Source organism: Otolemur garnettii, unplaced genomic scaffold (genome assembly GCF_000181295.1).
Source record: "Otolemur garnettii isolate 467f Iridium unplaced genomic scaffold, OtoGar3 scaffold00038, whole genome shotgun sequence".
In the NCBI taxonomy this organism is placed as follows: Eukaryota; Metazoa; Chordata; class Mammalia; order Primates; family Galagidae; genus Otolemur; species Otolemur garnettii.
Genome location: NW_003852433.1, coordinates 14,985,193 through 14,994,868, shown reverse-complemented (window position 1 = coordinate 14,994,868; position 9,676 = coordinate 14,985,193). Strand labels below are relative to the sequence as shown.

The 9,676-nt window shown below is 43.9% G+C and overlaps 1 pseudogene; it reads left to right on the top strand.

Annotated features, from left to right (window-relative positions):
* Positions 1-7,491: 7,491 nt before the first annotated feature.
* LOC100951351 lies at positions 7,492-9,466 on the top strand (annotated as a pseudogene).
* The last annotated feature ends 210 nt before the right edge of the window (positions 9,467-9,676 follow it).

Here is a 9,676-nt window from a genome sequence, read left to right as displayed (position 1 = left end):
CTTTGAGCCACAGGCGCCGCCCCGATTGTGCCTTTTCAAGAGGCCCGCAGGTTTTATGAACTTCCTCGGGGAAACCCAGGAAGGTCATTTACATTCATCTTGCAGTTTTCTCTTCTGAGAGTTAATCCAAATCCCCTTGCAACCTGTTCTTATCACAGTTCCCACGTCTTGTGTTTAACATCTCTTTCCTTCCTTTCCTTCTTTTTGACCTCCTTCCTTCTTCCTTTCTCCCTTTCCTTTAAAAATTCATGTCCCTGAACACCTACTGTGTGTTCATTCATGAGCAAGACAGACACCACCTGCTCTCAGGCTAGTAGATGATGTCTCAGTGAAACATATGACCATAGCTGACAAGGGCTGCCACAGAGTCAGAGGAGGAAAGTACATGCATATGATGCGAAAAAAGAAACTGAGGCACAGACCTTATGGCCCCCACCAAGAGTTAGGGAGGATCTAGAAGCCAGGCCTCCCAATGCCCACCTTGCCCCTCCTTTGCTCAATCCAAGCCCCAGCATCAGAGGAACAAACCTCATCTCTGGCTCAGCTGAGCCCAGCACAGGTCTGCTATCACGCTAATCAGCAATGCCCTTCTTGGGTAGAAAGAATTGCTGGAGTTGTAGGAGATCAAATATTTGCCTTTGCCACCAACCAAAGGGTGAACTTAAGTAAAATGTGGACATCTGCCTCCTGTGTAAAAAGAAGGCTTGTGCAGGTATAGAGTCAGGGGAGGTGGTCCTACAGTACCCAGTTCCCTGTCTCTGCCAGCCAGCCCTGCGCGCGTGCTCTCTCTCTCTCTCTCTCTCTCTCTCTCGTTGGCAGCTTCTCTGCCTTCTGCTCTCTCCGCCTCTCTGTTTCACCAGTTTCTGTCTCTCTGTCTCTGTCTCATCTCTCACCGGCCTCCCACTCCGTGTTTCAGTCAGGCTCAGTTACTTGAAGTGTCCCAGGGTGTCACCTTCTTACTAGTCACCTGGCCTTTGCACATGTTTTGTTCTCCGGGAGTGGTGACGTCTGTGCCAGATCTCTGCCTACCTTATTCATCCTGCAGGTCTCAATGTAAATGTCACCTTACACTTTAAGGAGCCCAAACTCCGCGAGAGCGAGGGGCTTAGAGGCTTTTCTTCATTGCTTCCTAAGGTCTGGATATTTATATCCCTTCCTTCCTGCAACAAAATTCATATATTGAAATGCTAACTCCTAAGGACATGTGTTAGGGGGTGGTTAGGTTATGGACATGGAGCCCCCGTGAATGAGATTCATGCCCTTATGCAAAGGGCTGGAGAGAGACCCCTTTGTCTCTTCCACCATGTGAGGACACAGCTCAAAGGTGCTGTCTATGAACCAGGAGGTGGGTTCTCACTGGACGCTGAATCTGCCAGCACTTTGATCTTGGGCTTCCTGGCCTCCAGAACTGTGAGAAATAAAATTCTATAGTTCAGGCTTGGCACCTGTGGCTCAAGCGGCTAAGGCGCCGGCCACATACACCGAAGGTGGCGGGTTCGAATCCAGCCCGGACTTGCCAACAAAAATGACGGCTGCAACCAAAAAATAGCTGGGCGTTGTGGCGGGCGCCTGTGGTCCCAGTTACTTGGGAGGCTGAGGCAGGAGACTCGCTTGAGCCCAGGAGTTGGAGGTTGCTGTGAGCTGTGATGCCACGGCACTCTACCCAGGGGGATAGCTTGAGGCTCTGTCTCAAAAAAAAAAAAAATTCTACAGTTCACAAGTCACCCTGTTTGTGGTGTTCTCTTACAGCAGTCTGAGTGGGCTGAGATACTCCTGTCTCCCTGGTGCCTTTTCATGGGATTTCTGTGACCATAACTTATTTGCTGATGGAATTAATTGTATCTAGAATAGTGCCTTGGCGCATAGGAAGTGCTTGGTCAATATTTGTTGAATGAACATTAAGTGAATCACTAAGAGGCCTGCTCTGGTGTCTCTCAGTCTGGTCCTACCACTGTGATAGTTCTTATCTCTGCTGTGATTACTTAGTTTATTGGTTAAGCTGCTGTAACAAGACATCAGCAACAATCCAGAGGCATCAGGAATATAGACGTTTACTTTTTTCATGTGTAACAGTCCAAGGTGATTGTTCCAGGTCAATAGGTGGTTGTTACAATTATTCATGGATCCATCAGCATGGGCTGACAGCAGCTCTGCCATCCTCAACATCTGGTGTCCAGGTGCCCCTTCTTACAGCAGGGATTAAAGAGCACAGAGAAGCAGATGTGGGGGGCTTTGCAGGCCATCCCTTGAAGGGACACACATGGCTTCTGCTGACATTCTGTTGGCCACAATGGAGACATGTGGCTACAGCTAGCTGCAAAGGATGTGGGGAAATGCAGTCCCTGGAAGATGGGGAGAACAGATTTGGTGGCAGCCAGCAGCCTCTGGCACATCTGGTTGCCTATTTGGACTGCTCACTGGGCTTCTGTGGGCAGGGGACCTGTCTGTTTGGCCATCTCGTGTCTCTCTTGCATAGCCTGACTCATTGTAGACCAGCAGTTCTCAATCTTGGCTGCATGTTGGACCCTCCTGGGACATTTAGGACATTCTAATGCCTTGCTTTTCCTCTCGAACATTCTTGTATTATATAATTGCTATGGTCTGAGATCTGGATATTGGGATTTTTAAGCTTCCTTGGTGGTTCTAATGTGTACAAAGCTTTAAGAAACATTGCCATTGACCTTGAATGAATGCATGCATGCATGAATGAATGACCATAGCTACCACCAGATGTTTATACCCTGTGCCGGAGGTTACAAAGTGGTATTTTGGGAGATAATGTTTTGTCTGGCTTGCATTCTGCTTAAATCTAAAAAGAAAGTTGTCAATTGCCAATATTTAAAAACTGGAAGAGTCCATATAACATTTTGAACTTTTGGTCTCTTTCTGAAAATTAGATGATATGGCTCTGTACAGATGCTTTCAAGTGTGCCATAGTCCCCACCACTCCCTTATGTTCACCACCCACACTCTTCACCCATTAGTTGCCTACATGGAGCTTAAAGGCATTTACATTCGATTCTCTCTAAGAAACCTTCTATGCATGATTACAAGAATTTCAGCTTTTCCACAGTTTGTCTCCTTTGAGAGAAAGAGTGATGTGTTGTCAAGGCCATTCTAGGCTGGGCATTTTTCCTACCTCTGCCTTCAATCTATTTGATCCAACAGCCCCCGGCCCAGCCCACTGAAAACAGAAATAGATTTTGTCGATTTCATCAGTGCTCTGAGATGTGGGCAGAGGATGTAGTGGGATGAGCTCTGAACTGGGAGTCAGGATGCTGGGTGCTTTCCTCGGCTTTGCATTAACTCGCTCGGTAATCTCAGAGACAGGGCATTTTTCTTCTCTGGGCATCAGCTCTCATCTGTAAAAGGAAGCAATTGAACTCAATCATCTTTTCCCTTCCTACTTACAGGCTTTCCGAATCAGGCCCCATTTTAAAGATTCCAGAAGTCTTCTCCTTTGAAAAGGGCCATTTCCGAGGTAGAGATCTGCTTCGTTTGTGGTTTGCCCTTGAAATGAAGCTGCTCACACGTCTTTTCCCGATAGAAATCAGCCATTTGCCAATACTGCATCCAGCCATACAAAGCCATAGGGCAATCAATTAAACCAGCAAATAAATTATTGCCATACAAATCCCTTTAACAGGCACAAAATGGGGAGATTATATCCTTTAGATGCAAACTTAAACATTAATGTCTGCCATCTCTTGAGGAAGGGTTTCTCTTTTATCTCCCAGCCAGATTAATAGTTTGTTTACAGCAAATGCTCCCAGAAAAGAGATATATTAACAGCCCTTATTTGCCATGGGCCAAGTCGGTCTTTAGCATTCTCTTTCTTTTTTCCTAAATGAATCTCACCGACGTGTCCAGATGTCCATATCTGCAGGACAGTGTCTCTATGGGGTGCTTAATAATGCATTCTTATCCAGTCACTGTTGAGGTAGTTGTGCATGCAAAGTGGTTTCTGAAGGGAAGGGGCCACCTCTCCTTCACGCTGAAGGTGAAGGAGATAGCTTGGAGGTAGATACGGCTCTCTCATCAGCAGGGAGAGCCACTGCACCAAGGTCTATTTTCAGTCTCATACCACTGCAATGTTGTATTTGTAGACAAAGGCAAAAAGTAATAATGTTGTGGACTTTGTAAGCTGCATCACTGTGTTAGTCTGAGATTCAAGTGCAAGTGCTTTATTTGGAACGTGGGCCCAGGAAACAATGGGAAAGAAATGGGGATGTGAAAAGGACACCCCCAAGCCAAATACTACCATGGGCAAGTGGAACTTAATGCCCCTGGGCACGCCTGGGAACCAATGTGGAGTGTGCACTTCAGTTCCTCCTAAGGGGCAAGGGAATTTATACACCTGGGTTATGCACCTGCTCTGTTGTCATTGGTTGAAGGTTGCTTCCTGGGGTTGTTAATTCCCTAATACTTCTCCCTCCCATCAGTGAGGGTAGAGAGGCATGTAGGGTGCCCTATAATGGTTAGACCCTAGAGATGGGTGGGGTTTAGGAGAAGGTGCTGCAATGCCTAATTCCAACTCTCTCATTTTTTTCTTTTTTGAGATAGGGTCTCACTCTGTTGCCCAGACTAGAGTGCCATGGCATTAGCTTAGCTAACAGCAACCTCAAATTCCTGGGTTCAAGTAATCCTCCTGCCTCACCCTCCTGAGTAGCTGGGACTACAGGTGTTTGCCACAACACCTGGCTATTTTTTTCCATTTTTAGTAGAGAGGGAGTTCTCACTTTTGCTCAGGCCTGGGTCAAACTCCTAAGCTCAAGTGATCCTCCCATGTCAGTCTCCCAGAGTGCTAGAATTACAGGCATGAGCCACCGTGCCCAGCCCTACAATTCTTCTCTTGATTTATGTCCTGACTTTAATTCCACATCTTTTCTATTGTATTTAGCCTTTGGAGGATGCCAAACCTACCTGCACTCTGGGATCTAGGTCTAAATGAATCATTGTCCTATCCCCTGGCCACATGTTCAGGGTGAGCACATGAGGCCATTCAGACCAATGAAAAGCTGGGGATGCTGGGAAAGATTGCCATAGTTCTGAGAGGTCATCCAAAGTCAATCTTCTCTCCACTTGAACTTGGAGAATTAAAGCACAGTGCCTTGGGAGTTGTTGGGGTCCATGTTGAGACCAAGTAGAAGAGTCAGATGGAAGATGAAGCCAGGACCTCAGAAGACAATGAAAAGAAACACAACCCAAACCTTGATTTTTCCAACAAGCTGTTGAGTTAAGCCATTCTTGACACGTGGCCTATGTTAGGACTTCTGGTCATTTGGAATCACTTTATTATTAACCCAGTTGGTGAGTTATCTGTTGTTTGCAACTGCATACTCCCTACATGATTCAAATGAGAATTGCTTAGTTAGGGTGAGGGAGGTCAGATGAGGACTTGGGCTTCCTCATGCATGTTTGGTGGAGTGATGAAAATACAGAACTATTCTGGAAACTGTGCTCATAGCAGGCAGCCCAGTGCTGCGATTGTGAGCTTGCCCTTTGGAAGCAGATAGGTCTCAGTTTTAGTCCTGGTTCTGCCAGTTTTTAGCTGTGTGACATTGAGAGGTTACAGACCTCTCTGAGCCTCAGTTTACCAATCTATAAAATGAGGAACGATAAAAACACCAGCCTGGCATGAACTCCATGCTCAGTAAATGCTAATGCCAATGATTATTTCCATAATAGAGAGAACACCTGGTCACAATGATCAGAGGCATGAAGAATGTGCAAACTTCTGTAATCAGCAAATGGCATTTCTAGGAATTTATCTTTCATAAATGATCAGATAAGTGCCTAATAACATATGTATGAGAATTTCTTTGTACTAGTGTTTAAATTGGCAGAAGATTGGAAACAACATTAATATTCAACTGATTATGGTATAGCTACAGGTGTAACATACTGGGGTTATTAAAATGATGATGTAAATAAGTATGGAGAATCCTCAGAGAACTCAAAATAGACCTCCTGTTCGATCCTGCAATCCCATTACTAGGCATCTACCCAGAAGAAAAAAAATCCTTTCATCATAAGGACATTTGTACTAGAATGTTATCACAGCTCAATTTACAATAGCCAAGACATGGAAACAACCTAAAGGCCCATCAATCCGAGAATGGATTAATAAACTGTGGTATATGTAACCTGTGGAATACTATTCAGGCATAAAAAGATAGAGACTTTACATCTTTTGTATTAACCTGGGTGGAGTTGAAACACATTCTTCTTAGTAAAGTATTGCAAGAATGGAAAGGCAAGTATCTAATATACTCCATGCTAATATGAAGCCAGTAGATGATCTAATACACGCCCACATAAGAGAAAATCTCAGCTCAATTTAAGATGGAAGGAGGGGGACAGAGGGAGGGGTATGGGTATGCTCTGACTTAAGGGGCACACTGTAAGTGTATATGGCACCTTCTGGGTGCAGAGATTACACCCAGGGACTCTTCCTAACAAATGCAAACATTGTAACCTTATTGTACCCTCACATTAATCTAAAATTAAAAATAAAAAACCTAAAAAAATCAAATGATGATTATATATTGTTATTGACACACAGATGTACTTTACATATTACACATGCTAAATCAGCTTTAAAGAAGTATATAAAGAAGTGGTGCCTTTGTAAAATAGTGTATGCACCCCAACATTAAGATTTCTCCCTTGGTGATGGGGTGTGGTATTAGGGTAGGTTTCAAGGCCTTCTTTCCATGTTATTTGGATATTTCATTATGTAATGAGCATGTATTATATTTGTAACCAGAATGACAAATCTTTTATAGTTTGAAAATATAAATGAGGTCCGATTTTCCTGACTTGCTATATTATCAAATGCCCCTTATTTTCCTAAACATGAGTTTTTGCTATTTCCCATAAGAGATAAGACTCACAGAAAGGGGGGCTGTGGTGGGGTTTGGGGGTGGGCTGTGGCTCTGGCCTTGGCGTTCCCCTGACACCTTCCAGCTGCTGGCCCGGCTCAAGCCTTGGCTGTGCTTACGATTCTGAGCCCGGCACATGGTTGTCCCCCTTGCTCAGGGTTTCACAGCTCCCTGCACACTCTGGGCGCCCCGCTTCTCCTTCGCTGCACACTTGGTTCTCAAACTCGTGTCCCCCATCAGGCCTCCCCCTCTCCCTTTGCCCAGTTCTTCGGCCGCCCACCCTCGGTACCTCCTGCTGCGCCTGTCCCTTTATACCGTTTTTGTTCTTTTCCTCGGCCTCCTGGTGTCCTAGTGTCGGTTTCTCTTCCTTCCTAGGACCCTCACCTTTAGCCCTTATCTGTTCAGTCTGTCTTTGCAGTCTTGTCTGACTCAACCTGACCCTGCTCTTTCTGTCTCTATGGATGTGATAGATGTGATATGCTGGACTGGGTTACTTAAAGAGTGGCGACTTTCCCTCCGATACCTGCCCCATTTCGGATAGAGCCTTAGCCTTTCCCTTATTCCGTTGTTGTCTGGGACCAAGTCGAGTAAAAGAAGATTCCTCAGCAGCAGTTTTGATCCATTCTGCCCGCCCTTGTTGGCTTGGACAAGTTTAGCAGCTCAAGCCTGCTACAATGGGGTGCGTTCCTTGTATCGTCATTCGGGTTCTGCTCTGGGTCTACAAAAATTTCCCGGGGCCATACATATGCCCTCTGATTTCCCCTTTTGTTAGTCGTATGTGGCCTAGAAAAGCTGTCCAAGAATCCAACGATAAAAATAAAGACAAAGTAGACTGTAGGGTGGAGACGTAAATGGATTACCAACAAGGGGACCAGCAGAAATCTCTGAGAAAAAGGAAGACTTAAGTGAGTTTCCCAAAGGATTTCATCATTTTTAAAATGGACCTGACGATATAAAGCACCTTCTTCGTGATTGTCTCTGACCATTTTCACTGAGACCAGAATTCTGGGGAGATAGATTAGGTATTTACCTGATACGAATCAGGAAAATACATGGTATCGATATTTGAAATGTAGTTAGTTATAGTTAATGACCTCATTCCTGAGTTCCTTTTTCATTAACGTAGCGTTCATTTATTTCTGCTATTGCTGTTTTAATAATATGAATAAATAGAAGATCTGTGCCAGTAAAAAAAAAAAAAAGACTCAACAGAAAGGATTTTTCTTCAACCTTTATTTCTCATTACTAAAGTCATGTTTGTTCCTGGTAAAAATTCAATTATGGAAATTTATTATTTGGTTTCTGCACCTTCCACTCTCACCCTATCATTCACTCCTAAATTCAAAACGTGTGTATTTTTAGCTTCTCTATGCATAAACTTATCTCCCATGTTTATTTTCTGTGTATATGCTAATACAAATCTCTTGTACCTCTTCTATTTGAAACCACCATCATTGGCAAGCCAGTTCTTTGACTTAGCCGGACAGCAAAACGTAAAATTCTGCCTTATATGAGAAGGCAAATACTTCCTTTTTTTTCTTTTTGGAGAATTCAGGTCAATTTCAAAAAGTAACTTGAAAATTTTGCTTCTTAAAAATCAAGAAACTAGAATTATATATATGTACACATATAATTTTTATTAACATGTGATTCACGTACAGTAAAAACTGCACAGATTTTAATGTATACAGGTTGATGAATTTATACATACATATACTTATGTATTTAACAGAGGACCGTACTTTATAAACTTTCCTGGACCTGGCTTTTTTCATTTGGCCATATATCCTGGATCTCGTTTCCTTCCATCCCATTCTTTTAATAGCTATATAGCATTCCGTCATTGTAACTGTACGATCATTTGTTTTTCCAATCCCCTCTTGAAGAACATTTGGATGGTGTCCAGTTTTTTTTTTCTGTCATAAACAGTGCAGTGAATATCCTTGTACATCTATCTTCATGCCCTTGTGGGAGAGTTTTTTCATAGGTGGATTGTTATTGATGTCTAAGCACGATCGATTCAGAATGTTTCACCTGGAATGTCCGAGAGATGTAATCTTTGTTCTCAGAGGGGCTCCAGCTAGACAAACAAACACCATTCTACTTATGTTTTCTCCATTAGGGTCCTGACCAGGAACCGCAGCTTTCACATCTACTCCTGAGGTGTGGGATTCTTGGCAAAGCCTACTCAAGTCCTCCCTCATCTTCAAATTGTTTACCCAGGTGAAATCCTATCCATTCAATCAGGGCAACTATGGGGTTTGCAGTGATCCATGCAATGCCAGCTCTGTGCTGGGCGCTTTAGGGCTCTGTATACTGTGGTACTATGAGTCAGGTAACAAACAAGGAAACAAATGAATAGAACAGGAAACCCAAGTTAGCCACTCCTTGAGGACCCACCTGGCTACCAGCAGAGGGTGATGAGGACTGATCCCTGGGTACGCTACCTTACAAATAGCACTAAATGGACATGGGAGAAATTTCCTGATCTCTAAGAACTATATCCCTTTCTCTTGATAGACTCTGGGATTAACGATTATGCAGAACTCAATCCCAGATTTCTCAGAGGCAGCAAAGAATAGTGAAAAGAGCACAAGTTTGGCGGGGGTGGGGTGGGGTGGGGTCAGAGTTTGAATCTGAGCTATGAATGGCTGAATAATGGCCCTCCAAAGATGTCTATATCCTAATTTTGGGAATCTGTGAATATGTTATTTTACATGGCAGAAGGGACTGGGCAGACGCAATTAAGTAAAATATTTTGAAGTGGGAAGATTATCTTCAGGGTGAGGGAC